Consider the following 14,312-nt stretch of genomic DNA (forward strand, 5'->3'; position numbering starts at 1 on the left):
TGGGCTAATACATTAATTGATAATAGGGGTGTCAATCGGCCAAACTTGGGCCTGAAAAATCAAATTTTTGAATAAGCTCAGCCTATAATAGTTCAAAATATAAGTTAACACCTGCCTCAGACTTGCCCAGCCTAACCTATTGATAGCCCTAGCCGATATCGACATTCAAAGTCATGATTGAGCCCTCACCATTTGAAAATTTTGATGGGGTTTTTCCTCCTCAGATCAAAGGAGAGATGGAGCAGCGGGTGAGAAATCTGGAGTGGTTCACCGCGTTGCACGACCGGTTGTGGGTGGTGCACGACCGGTCGTGGATGGCGCTCGACCAATCGTGGGTTCGAGTCCTGCCACGACTCAAAGCCCGACGACTTTGAGTAATTATTCTCCAGGGTGCTTGACTGGTCGTAGGTGGTCCACGACCAGTCGTAGGTGGCTCTCGACCGGTCGTGGACTCGGTAGACTAGTCGAGGTTATGCATATTCATTCCGCGATTTTGCGCGAATTTTCATGTCGTAAGTCCTTTCGCAACTGGGATGCGGAAAAAGATTTTTCTAAAACTTTAGATATGAGGTACCTAGGGCTTTCTAGGTATGACAAGATGGTTTCCTAAAGCTTTACAAGAGATTTGCTAAAGGGTTTAGGGTTATCAAAGTGAGAGAAAGAGAGAAAGAGAGAGAGGAAGCTTATAAAATGGAGGTTATGCTCGTGGAGGTTATCTACTGTGCAATTTATATCTCAGCGCTTCTATATCATCGTAATCGGTTAGATCTCTCCGTTTTTCTTTGTTTCTCTTATTGTTTATCCACTCTTGCATAAGTGAAGAAGGTTGTAATATTCTACTTCATAGTGGATTGTTGATCTGGACGAGGTCCCGTGGTTTTTACCACTTTGAGAGTTTTCCACATAAAAATCTCTCGTGTGGTGTGTGGTGTGTGGTTTATGCTTTGATTTATTTCATTGTTTTATTATCCATAATTCTGGTTTGTTTCGGGAGGTTAGATCCTAAGGTTTTGTGCAAGGCATCCCAACAAAGTAGTATCAGAGCTAAGTTCATTGAACAGGTAGGATCGATTTTTGAATTATGGAAGGTGGCTCATCAAGGATGATCAGCCTCAATGGTTCTAATTGGACCATATGGAAGGCTAAGATGGAGGATTTTCTTTATTACAAGGACCTATATTCTCCAATTTTAAGCATATCAGCAAAATCCAAGGATATGTCTGATGATGATTGGAAGAAGATGGACTTAAAGGCGGTAGGGTTTATTAGACAATGGTTGGATGATTCTATGTTCCACCATGTGTCTACGGAAACCTCAGCCGCTAGCCTATGGCTGAAATTAGAAAGGTTGTATGAGAGGAAGACAGCCAACAATAAAAAATTTCTGATAAGGCGACTTGTGAATCTCAAGTTCAAGGATGGTGGTTCTATGGCTGAGCACATGAATGAGGTCAGCAATATAGTGAACCAACTCTCGTCTATGAAGATGGTCCTAGATGATGAATTGTAGGCTTTACTTTTGCTTGGTTCATTGCCTGACAGTTAGGAGACATTGGTGGTGTCTCTAAGTAACTCTGCGCTAGACAAAAAGATATCCATGGAACAGGTAACTAGCTGTCTCTTTAATGAAGAGACAAGGAAAAAGTCTCAGGGGTCTACTCAGTAAGAGGCCCTTGTGACACAAGGACGGGAAAAAGGAAAGAATAGGAAGGGCGGGAAGGCCCCGAGATAAATCAAGGGGCAAGTCGAGTAACACAAAAGATGTTGATTGCTGAAATTGTGGCAAGAAGGGCCACTATAAGCATGAATGTCATGGTAAGAAGAACGACAATAAAGGAAAAGGAAAGAAGAAGGAAGATGAATTAGATTCCACTGCGGTCGCTTTAGATGGCGACGCTGTATTTATTCTTTTAGCAAATCACGATATATGTCTCACGGCTACGAGTCAGGACACCGACTGGGTGATAGATTCGGGGGCCTCTTTTCATGCAACTCCACGCGGGGGCTCCTTCACAAGCTACAAGTCAGGTGACTATGGGACCATGAAGATGGAAAATTCTGGCGTATCGAAGATCGTAGGGGTCAGTGATATTTGTGTGAAGACCGATGTGGGCTGCACATTGGTTCTCAGGGATGTGAGGCATATCCCAGACCTTCGCCTCAACTTGATGTCGACGGGAAGGTTGGATGATGATGGCTATGAAAGCCGGTTTGCTGGTGGGCGATGGAAGCTCATCAAGGGTTCATTGATCGTGGCTAGAGGAAAGAAGTGTTGCACCCTTTACAAGGCAAGTGTCAGTATGTGCAAGGGTGGGTTGAACGCAGCGGAAGATTCAGCTATTGACATGTGGCACAGGCGTCTAGGCCACATGAGTGAAAAAGGGCTTCAGGTACTAGCGAGGAAGCGGCTCCTTCCAGACGTGACAGGTACACCTCTCAAAACCTGTCTTGATTGTTTATCAGGGAAACAACATAGAGTTTCATTCGTTAAATCTGCTTCTCATGTTAATAAAGTGCATGCATTAGATTTGGTTTATTCTGATGTTTGTGGTCCTATGAGGACAAAAACCTTAGGTGGGGCATTGTATTTTGTTACTTTTATAGATGATGCATCTAAGAGGGTTTGGGTTTATGCTTTGAAATCCAAGGACGATGTCTTTAGTATGTTTAAATTATTTCATGCTATGGTCGAGAGAGACACGGGTAGATCATTAAAGTGCATCCGCACTGATAATGGTAGTGAATACATTGGCGACTTTCATGAGTATTGTAAGTCCCTAGGTATAAGGCATGAACAGACGGTTCCCAAGACCCCCCAGCATAATGGTGTGGCTGAGCGAATGAATCGCACCATTATAGAGAGAGTCAGATGTATGTTATCCCGTGCAAAATTGCCCAAGACGTTCTGGGGAGAAGCAATGCACACGGCGGTGTGGCTGATAAATAGGTCTCCATCAGCCCCGTTGGATGGAGAAGTACCTGAGAAGGTGTGGATTGGACAGGATCCATCATACAGTCATCTCGGGGTATTTAGATGCAAGGCATTCGTTCACGTACCAAAGGACGAGAGGTCCAAGCTCGATATGAAGATCAGGCAGTGTGTGTTCTTGGGGTATGGTGATGAAAAATTTGGTTACATATTATGGAATCCAACCGAGAGGAAGCTCGTCAGGAGCAGATATGTCGTTTTATTTGAAGATCAGTGTATAAAAGACATTGGTAAGCCAGAGAAGAACCAACCTAGTTCAAGTGAGATAGAGGACATGGATCCGATTATTCATCCCATGGTGCCTGATGACGGGAGAGTACAACAAAGTGCAGAGGACGAGGGAGCTCCTTCAGAAGATGGACCAGGGGAGCAACCCCCACTTGATCCACTTGTTGAGCCATGGGTGAGGAGGTCATCTAGGGACAGACAACCATAAAAAAGGTACTCGCCGCATGAGTACATTATGCTGACTGATGGGGGAGAGCCAGAAGGTTATTCTAAGGCCCTAGCCGACGAGCATGAGGGGGAGTGGTTGAAAGCTATACAAGAGGAAATGGAATCCTTGCATAAGAACCACACCCATGATACGGTGAAATTGCCTAATGGCAAGAAAACTTTGAGCAACAAGTAGGTGTTCAGAAAGAAGGTTGAGCAGAAGAATTCACAGACAAGGTTCAAGGCCAGACTTGTAGTGAAAGGGTTTGGTCAGAGGAAATGTGTAGACTTCGAGAAGATATTCTCACCAGTGGTGAAAATGACATCTATACGTGTGTTGCTTGGGTTGGCGGCTAGCATGGATCTGGAGATAGAGTAATTATATGTCAAAATTGCCTTCCTCCATGTGACCTGGAAGAAGAGATCTACATGCACTAACCAGAGGGGTTCGAAGTCAAGGGCAAAGAGCATATAGTGTGTAGGCTGAGGAAGAGCTTGTATGGGTTAAAACAAGCTCCACGACAATGGTGTAAGAAGTTCGACTCATTTATGTTGAAGCATGGATATGACAGAACGGAGTCGGACCACTGTGTGTTCACGCGCAAGTTCTCATATGGTGATTTCTTAGTTCTAATGTTATACGTTGATGACATGCTCATTATGGGAAAAGACATTAAGAAGATTGATAGGCTGAAACAGGAGTTGGGCAAGTCTTTTGCGATGAAAGACTTGGGCTCGGCTAGACAGATCCTAGGAATAGAAATAACCCGTGACAGAAGCAGCAGGAAGCTCTGGCTGTCACAAGAGCGGTATATTGAGAAAGTGTAACATCCTCGATTTTCACTTTTTGGATTTCCAAAATTCCTTTAATTTTTTTTAAAAATTTAATTAACTTATAATATTACTTATTAATCATTAACACTTAATGTTAGTGTATACAGGGGTGGTATCAGTAAAGAACCGCACCAGTCCGATTAATCAGCCGTAGGAAGCTAATGAATCCGCCCGATCACTTGAACATCAGGTGTAGTGTAACGTCTTGCCCAACCAGAACAATGTCCTGGGGTGTCCACATAGGATTTGCCATAAGAAAGTTCGTTTAATCTACTCGTAGTGAGGTATCACAAATAAATTAGACCAAGATTTGCTCAATTGATTAGGTCAGACAGGTCCTGATAGAACCTGGTACGGGCCTCCAAGTCAGATGGCCGTTTACACCTAGCGACAGCCCGTGCGGGCTGTACCGCGACGCGGAAGGTCAGAAAAATCTAAAAATTTAGGAAACTATAGAGCTCACTGGGCTTGTGGACCATCGCGGACCACAGACCCAGTGGACACCCAGAAGTGGGATCTGGCACTGACTAAATGCACCCCACTTATGCTAGGACTGGAATCTGGCGCTTGCAAATGAAGCTGAGATACAAGGCTATCCAGCCGTCGGATCTCTTCTACATTTTCAGGGAAGGTCTAATGAATTTTTCTACACCCGTCCACAAACTCTGGGACCCGATCGTGGCACGGTGACCGTTGATCGCGAATCAGACCCGTGCGACCAAACCCCATATCTGATCATTCTCAAATTTTGCATGGCCCTTCATCGGGCCATGGTGCACCTATCCTATAAGTTTCATGGTCAGAGGGCCACCAGAACCGCCTCGATTTTCCGAACAAGCTCTAGACTGCTCGTTGGTGGACCACTAGTTCCAAAACTATAGAATAATGTCCGTCTCACTGGGCTCGACGTCCATCGCGAGAGTCGGACCTGGGTAGTATTCAGAACCGGTCAACTTGAGCTGAAGGACGAGTGCATGAAAAGTGCAAATACCCTAAAGGAAGGAATTGGAACTTAAGTGAATTGAGTCGTCCACTCTTATGCAAAGTTAAGAATTTTGGACCGTCGGTTTGCGACCAAACTTTACCCTTGAAGTAAGGATATTTCCCTACTCATATCCGTATAGCCGCGGCCCCGATCGACCATCGGTGACCGTTGAACAGATTTCTAATCATATCTGTCGATCGGCGCATCCAAATGGCGGGCCGATCGTATCCATACGTAGATCATCATTAGGGCTAACTATCCTACTGTGTATATCAATATGTATACCCTACAGTGGGCTCTAGATCTTGAAAAGACCCTCCCATAGGTCTGGTATAGTAAAAACCCAACACTTGGGGCCATTTTCACCAAATTTGGCATTATAAAAGGGCCTCATTTGGGCTCTCTCTCTCCCCATACGATTTTGCCCTAGAGAAGGAAAGAGAGAAGAGAGAAAAAGGAGAAGAGAAAGAGGAGAAAGGAGGAGAAAGAGAGAGGAAGAAGAGAGTGAAGGAGGGTGTTGTTGATGGTGGGGCCTAAGGGAGCTTAACTTTGCAACTCTCCACCCATTCTCTAAGGAAATCCCTACAGTACAACCACAAGAATCATCCGTTGGTCATCTAGGTAAAACCCCTCACCCCTTTTTCTTGAAATCCATGTATTGAGAAGGGATTTCATGGATTTCTAACATGCAAATGGTTGTTTTAGGGAATCCGGCCGTCCGACCCCAAAAGCCTCATTCCTAGGTCGTTTTCCAAGTCTCCAACGATCCATAGGTGCAGACTATTACTCTTAGGTGACCTAACACCAATTTTAATATGAGATTAATGATTTTGATTGCTTGGATGTTATATTTGAAAGCATAGGGAAATCCTAGGAATTGTATGTTGGTTGGAATGATATGGATTTATATGTTTGGCTCTCTCTCATGATGTCGTTTATGTTTCTCACATGATTTGATGTATGGATGATCATATGCTCATGCTGTGTTGATTTTTATACGTTGTTTGCTTCATATTACGTATGATTTCATTACTCTTGTGTACATGATTTCTCAACATGGAGGAAGTGTTAACTTCCTCACCAACTCATACCACACACATACACTTTATTCATAATGTTAATAGTTTGCTTGTTAGAGAAATTTGAATTGTATGTTGAGCAACATGAGAACATGGTATTGAATATGCTTGATGTTACTTTGGTAGTTGGCATGCTATGAGTCCCTATTCCTATCATTGGGTTGGTCAGGAATTTGAGAAGTGACGGTAGTCCCACCGGTTGGACTATGCTATGGCTAGACCCATGCGTTTAGGCGGGTGTGTGCGGGTGGCTGTAGTTCGACTACATGGTCCTTTGTGCCCGATGTCACTCGCCTCATGCTCGCCCGACTCAGGTGGTCTAGCCTACTGTCTGACCAACCTTGATTGTTAACTCTGCTTGTTCACACTTGTATGGAACCTGGAACACCCTACAACCGTTGTAGCTCATCAATAACCCACTTGAAATTGGTCCACAGCCTCGTGAGCCGGGCATGGTGGAATGAGACACTGTGTCCGAGCTGTCGGCCTATGTTGGGGTACCGCGCCTCCCCATAGTGACCGCGAGCGATCCCTTTCTCATGGCACTCCTCATGTGCTTGAAGTCGGGGATGAGGAACCCGACGGGATCACGGACCGCGGGGTCTCGGCCTCACGCATTGGGGGGTCTTGGCCTTGCAACCCGTTTAGGGCATTGATACGTGGGGTGTACCAGATTTCCAAATCTGCTGGATGAATAGACCTAACTAATCACACGTCTAACCTGATCATTGCATCGCACTAGTTAAGTGGCGACTCGGCAGTCGAGGTCGCACTGAGGGAGTGTTGGCATTGGCGATCGTTAGATGGTGTCGCACAAGGGAGCGTTGTGGTGAGGGCATGCATCATATCATGCTGCATACATGCGCATTAATAAGATTACTTAGACGTATGTGATTGTCTGCTTTTCATTAAGATCATATTATAATTGATGCCTGTGATAACTTGAGGATAATAGCACCCACTGAGTTGATCACTCGCTCTCACTCTGGGACGGTGTTTTAAAACACCAACCAAACTCATTCATAGATGCAGGTGACTCGGGACTGGAGGAGCCTGGCGAGATGAGCCTGGACGAGGAGGACGAGCCATCATACTTCCAGCTGATGGAGGGTTTTTCGCCAGCTTGATCGGCGGGATTGGGTCACTGAGCAGGGGGCTCAGTCCTATTCTTTTGGTCTTGCTATTCTTTTGTGATTTTGTTGGGTAGCATCTTATGCAACCCATGTATTCTTTTGGACATGTATATATATATATATATATATTTGTATTCAATCTATTTCATTTCAGTGGACTTGTGTGGATGTACTTCATATTCCAGGAGATTCCAGGCTGCGCATTTAGACTGGATCGCATATTAATGAAAATTAGCTATAAGTGACCCTGGGAACTCGGGAGTTGAGCATATGCACGACTCCCAATTTTCAGGGTGTTACAGAAAGTCCTAGAGTGGTTTAATATGCATGCAACGAAGCAGGTCAGTACCCCACCGGATGGGCACTTCAGATTGAGCGATAGGCAGTGTCTTAAGACGAAGGCAGAGGTGGAAGAGATGCAAAAGATAACCTACGCGTCAGCTGTAGGAAGTTTGATGTATGCTATGGTGTGTACACGCCCAGACATAACATATGCGGTTGGTGTTGTCAGCCGGTATCTTGCCAATCCTGACAAAGAACATTGGGCAGCGGTGAAATGGATACTGCAGTATCTAAGAGGCTCATCCAGGTTGAGCCTATGTTATGGTGACGGTAAACCTGTGTTAGAGGGCTACACAGATGCAGATATGGCAGGTGACATAGACTCTAGGAAGTCTACATCGGGGTTCATGTTCACGTTTGCAGGGGGAGCGGTTTCTTGGCAGAGCAAGCTACAGAAGGTCGTAGCATTGTCGACGACAGAGGCTGAGTACATTACAGTCACAGAGGCATGTAAAGAGATATTTTGGATGAAGAGGTTCCTACAGAAACTTAGCCTGAAGCAGGAGGAATACGTGGTCTATTCGATAGTCAAAGTGCTATATACTTGAACAAGAATCTAAGTCAGCATTCCAAGTCGAAGCACATAGAGATTCGATATCACTGGATCTAAGATACTTTGAAATAGCAGGCGTTACAGCTTGAGAAGGTTTACATGGACAATAATGGGTTAGACATGATGACCAAAGCTTTGCTCAAGGGCAAGTTTGAAGTTTGTAGAAACCTGACTGACTTGAAGAAGGTGAATCCCTCCTGAATCGGAAAGGAGGAGATTTGATGGGGATTTTCCTCCTCAAATCAGAGGAGAGATGGAGCAGCGGGTGCAAAATCCGGAGTGGTTCACCGCGCTGCTCGACCGGTCGTGGGCACGATCGGTCGTGGATGGCGCTCGACCAGTCGTGGGTTCGAGTCCTACCACGACTCAAAGTCCTGTGACTTTGAGTAATTATTCTCCGGGGTGCTCGACTGATCGTAGGTGGTCCACGACCGGTCGTAGGTGGCTCTCGACCGATCGTGGACTCAGTACGACCAGTCGAGATTACGCAGATTCGTTCCGCGATTTTGCGCGGATTTTCATGTCGCAAGTCCTTTTGCAATTGGGATGCGGAAAAGGAGTTTCCTAAAACTTTAAATATGAGGTACCTAAGGCTTTCTACGTATGACAAGAGGGTTTCCTAAAGCTTTACAATGGATTTGCTAAAAGGTTTAGGGCTATCAAAGTGAGAAAAAGAGAGAAAGAGAGAGAGGAAGCTTATAGAAGGGAGGTTATGCTCGTGGAGGTTATTTACTGTGCAATCTATATCTCAGCGCCTCTATGTCCTCGTAATCGGTTAGATCTCTCCGTTTTTCTTTGTTTCTCTTATTGTTTATCCACTCCTGTGTGAGTGAAGAAGGTTGTAACATTCTACTTCATAGTGGATTGTTGATCTGAACGAGATCCCGTGGTTTTTACCTTTTTGAAGATTTTCCACGTAAAAATCTCTTTGTGTGGTGTGTGTGGTTTGTGCTTTGATTTATTTCATTGCTTTATTATCCATAATTCTGGTTTGTTTCGGGAGGCTAGATCCTAAGGTTTTGTGCAAGGCATCCCAACAAAATTCATGAGGCCACATGAGTTTTGAATTAACTTAGAACTTAATATTTTTGTGTTTTCAACTCATCCCAATAAGAATAATCTCATGAAGAGTGTGGATGGCATAGAAACATAATGACGTACCCTATGGAGATTTCAATGATAGGCATGTCCTAATATAATATGGGAAAAATGGATGGAGGGGGTGGATTTTTTACAAACATCACGGTGCCCCCACCTGGCTTCCCTCACAGGAAGTCCCTGCAAAAGGCTTTCACAGGCAATCCACATCTGGTCCCCATCTCAGCATCTAACTCGTTCATCAGGGGGCCCTGCCGTAAAATTTGGTCACCCCAAAAAATAGAGCAACCGTTATGTGGACCACCACATGAATTTAGAGGTTCTGGATGGTTGTATATCGTTTCTTATGGTGCAGGCCCACTTAATGATTGTACAAACCTAATTTTTCGGTGATTCAGTTATCTTAGTGGGGCTCACCTAATCCATAATTTGGATAGCATATACATGTTAGGGGATCACGAAAGCACATAGAGATGAATCAAGTAAGGTATTCTGGGTATTCTAATCACACAATCAAGTTCAATCACAAACACTCCAAATTTAACATGAAAAAGCCTATGTGGAAAAAAATTACGATATAAGTGATAGTAATGTACCATGAAAAAATAAAATTATAAGAGATAGAGATTATCTTATTCGAACAAGCCTTGAATCTCCCCGAGTCATGCCTTTGAAACTCTTATGAATAAATTAAAAAAAACCTATAACACCTTTATATGCTACCCAAATCCCGATTACACTCATGTCTATAGCTTTTATGAGAATCACAATTAAAATAAGAAATAAATTCTGCACTTACGCAATTCTACACGTGCACACGCTTGACAGTACATTCGAATGCAATTTGATGGCATTTACAGGCTGTCCATGGCATCGAACACTCGAGTTGAACACCAAAAGATCCAGTAACTAAACATGAATTTTTAAATTTTCCGATGATATCGAGCAACCTTCACTAGCTTCGAAGCCTGCTCAACGGCATCAAGCTGGTTTTCAAATTTAATACACCAACAACAATACACGACATGATAAGCCCGCCACATAAAACAATAGATAACCATCCAAACACTTCCAAAGCCACGTGGTGGCCCACACAATGGTTGGATAAACCTGATTTCAGGGCATCCAAATTTCATGCCTGGACAAGCTTCATGGGCAAGTTTGATGGCATATAAACACCCCGGTGGCCACGCATGGTAGTTGCGAATAAGCTTATATTCTACAGTGACTTAGAAATAAGCTTATATTCTACAATCCAAGTAGCCGGCCTCTCTTTCCCCATTTGATTCGGATATAACTGGATTATTCGATTATATTGGTAGGCCCCACAAAAAAAACAAAAACAAAAAACCATCAATAGAGCATTCCAAAGAACTCTGAATTCACATGGGCCCTCCACAATGGTTCGATAGGCCTGATTTGAGGCGTCCAAATTTCATGTAGGGTGAGGTTGACCATATTCAAACACCTTGGTGGGCCATGTGAATTCCTTGTAGAATACCCTTGCATTCGGCGAGGATTGTGGAGTCTCCACAACATGATGTTTGGATGGCCCTGATCCTTTGGCAATCCATATTTCATGTTAGGGTGAGGCTATGGACAGCCTAGATGCCATATAAACAGCTCGGGTGGCCCACAGGCATTACTGGTAGAATAAGCTTATCTGCTATAGGGACGGGGCATTGTATTCTTGCTACGCCCCACTAGAACATAGGCCGAGTTTGAAGGAAGCCCATTGCGTGGAGAGCGGATTGGTAATAACTCAGTATGCGTGGGGCACATGCATGATGTATGTGTCTTATCCATGCCGTCCATTCGGTTTTCCAGTGTATTTTAGATCATTAGCCCAAAATCGAAACACATCAAAAGCTCAAGGGGATCACACCACAGGAAACAATGGGGATAATGGTGTGCACTGTTGAAACCATCCTAGGGCCCACAGAAATGTTTATTGGTCATCCAACCTGTTTATAAGGTGATCACAGAGACACGGATGAAGGGAAAACATAAAATCAGCTTGACCAAAACTTATGTAGAACCCATACATCACGGTGGGCCCCACAGAGCCCCTGGACCGACTCCGTCCAGGCAGGTGCAGTACGCAATACGCTTCCTGGAGGATTGGAACGTGGACAGGACGCAATTATCAATTTGCACTGGTCTGGTCGAGTAGACACCGACGTATAATGATAAGATACGATGGTGGGGCGGATTCGACTCCCTGAAACGTTACCTCTGCCGTAGGGATGCATGTGTTATATCCACTCCGTTGATTTTCGAAGCTTATTTCAGCGCATATCCGAAGCAGATCCAAATCTCTAGCGGGCCACGCCATGAGAAACATTGGAGATGAAAATTTCCTCCGTTTGAAACTTTTTAAGACTTAGAAGTTGAAGATTAAAACTCCGTTTGAAACTTTTTAAGACGTAGAAGTTGAAGATTAAAACTGGAAGAGGATTGCGTACTGAGTAAACTCTGTGGGGCCCACCATCATATATACATTTTAACTACTCCGTCCGTCAATTTCATCAGATAAGTTCAGGGCTTTATCTCAAAAATGAAGAATATCCAAATTTCAAGTGGAACACGCCACCGGAAACAATGTGAATTGAAATTTTACCGTTGAAAAGTTCTCGGGGGCTATGGAAGTTTTAGATCAAGCTGATATTAGTGATTTCCGTTCATCCATGTCTGTGTGATCTTATGAATATCTTGGATGACAAATAAACATTATTGGGGCCTTAGAAAGGTATCAACAGTGGAAATCAATACTCCCACTCTTTCCTTTGATATGGTCTACTTAAGATTTGGATGTGCTTCAATTTTGAGATCAACCACTAAAATGTTTTATAAAAACAGATACACGGTGTAGATAGACAACATGCATTCAAGGTGAGCCCAACAGAGTTTACTCGGTATGATAAGAGCCTACTAACTCAGTACCCATTAAAACTATCATAGGGTTCAAATAAGTTAATCGAGGGCTTTCATTTATCGTCGTTACGCTCTATAAGGTGAGAGCTGTCATATAAACGAACGGATCATTTTACAATTTGCAACGTATTGTATTTTGTACATCACGATGTATTGAAGGAAAACCTTTTCTACACGGCCTCGTATGTAAAGCTACCTCTCCTTTTACTTTTTTCTTCTTTCTTTTTTTGATAGAACGGAAATACTCTAATCCTGACCGGAGAGCGACGGCTAATAAGTAGACCAACTCGATGTCCCGTCCGTAAGAAATCAAATCCGTCCATCAGTTTCGCAGGCTCACAGCAGTTAGAGACTCCAAATGGAGGAATCAAACGTCACGTGAGCCACGCAACAGGAAACAGTAACAACGGAAACTTTCGCGGTTCAAACCTTTCCCAAGCCCACAATAATGTTTATATGCCATCTAAACCGTTTATCAGATTATTACAGATATAACTGAGAACACATACCACCTTGATCCAAAACTTGTATGGACCCCACGAAGTTTCCAGTGATGGATATTCAATTCTCACCGTTTTGGGTAGTGTGGCCCAGTTGAATCTTGAATATGCCTCATTTTTAGAATTATATTCTACTTCAGTCTTTAAAATCTGATGGACGGAGTGGATTTCTCACAGACAACCCTATGGGTCCAAAATAGCTTTTGCGGACAGAAACATTCTTTTGAAACTTGAAAGAGACTCGGGCAATTTGCTAATTTGGCTGACGTCATTGTTTGTTGGATTTGCAAATTGCAATCCATTTATACTCGCGAGGATAACGCATTTCGATTGGTGTCAACGGTATATTCGGAAGAACCGTAATTCTGTAGATCGATTCTCTCCACGGCACACGTGGCATAGTTACGGATTATTTTGAACCGTCCAACTAGGCACCGGTAATACGTGTGGAAAATTATTCACAAAACAGATGGAATCAAATACTCAGTGGGATAAATCGTTGAAAGTCGGTGGACAGTTCTGTCCAATAGATGTGGATTTTAAATCACGGTCCATCCATGGTAGGGATCACTGGATGGACGGACTCGATTGATTCATAACACTGCGACGTGAACTTTGGTGAGATGGCTTTCTAATCTATCGTATATCTCCCTATCCATTGGCCGAAAAAATGATCGACCGGCTAAGTGTATGGGAGCATTACCATGCGCCATGATGTATTTCTAATTTTTGGAATTCTTATTAACCATCTTAACTGTCCATTAATACCAAGTAATCTTAATAGACTTTATTTAAGAAAATTCATACTGATCGGGTAATAAAAACCATCCATTTAGTGGCTTAAAAAAATGGATGAAGGAAATTGTTCTTATAATATTGATCTAATTTATGATATTTTGGTTAAAAAACTGCTAAAATTTTCCATATGATAGAAAAAGAGATAAATGGACGGTTCAGATAGGCGATATAGATTCCATAGAGTTCGCATGCAACTAGGTGTATACGAAGATTTTGATGCACGCAGTCTACTAAATCATTTATTTCGGCGTTATCGGAAGGATAAATGTTACACGTATGCATTGGGTCAGCGTCCGTTAATTATGCTGACTGAAAAGTCCCTTTACGTAAAAGAAATGCCCAGCGTATCCTTAATTCCTCGAGAGGATTTCTATCATAGAACGCGGTCCTCGTCTTCGTACGGTACACACGTGTTTTCAATTTTGGCAATTGAGTCCTATGGTTCAGTAATCTAGACCATTGGTATATTCTTTTTCAATCTAGATGGACTATTTCTGATCAAATTTTAACAATCGTAATCTTTCTATTTGTGGAATGCAGATGGACGGTCAAAATAGATACAGAAGCGGCCACATTCAACTAAAAAAGTCCTGTTATTGGTTTATATGATCTTTTCAATCTGGGAGATGGAG

The sequence above is a fragment of the Magnolia sinica genome, chromosome 10 (genome assembly GCF_029962835.1).
Source record: "Magnolia sinica isolate HGM2019 chromosome 10, MsV1, whole genome shotgun sequence".
Classification (NCBI taxonomy): Eukaryota; Viridiplantae; Streptophyta; class Magnoliopsida; order Magnoliales; family Magnoliaceae; genus Magnolia; species Magnolia sinica.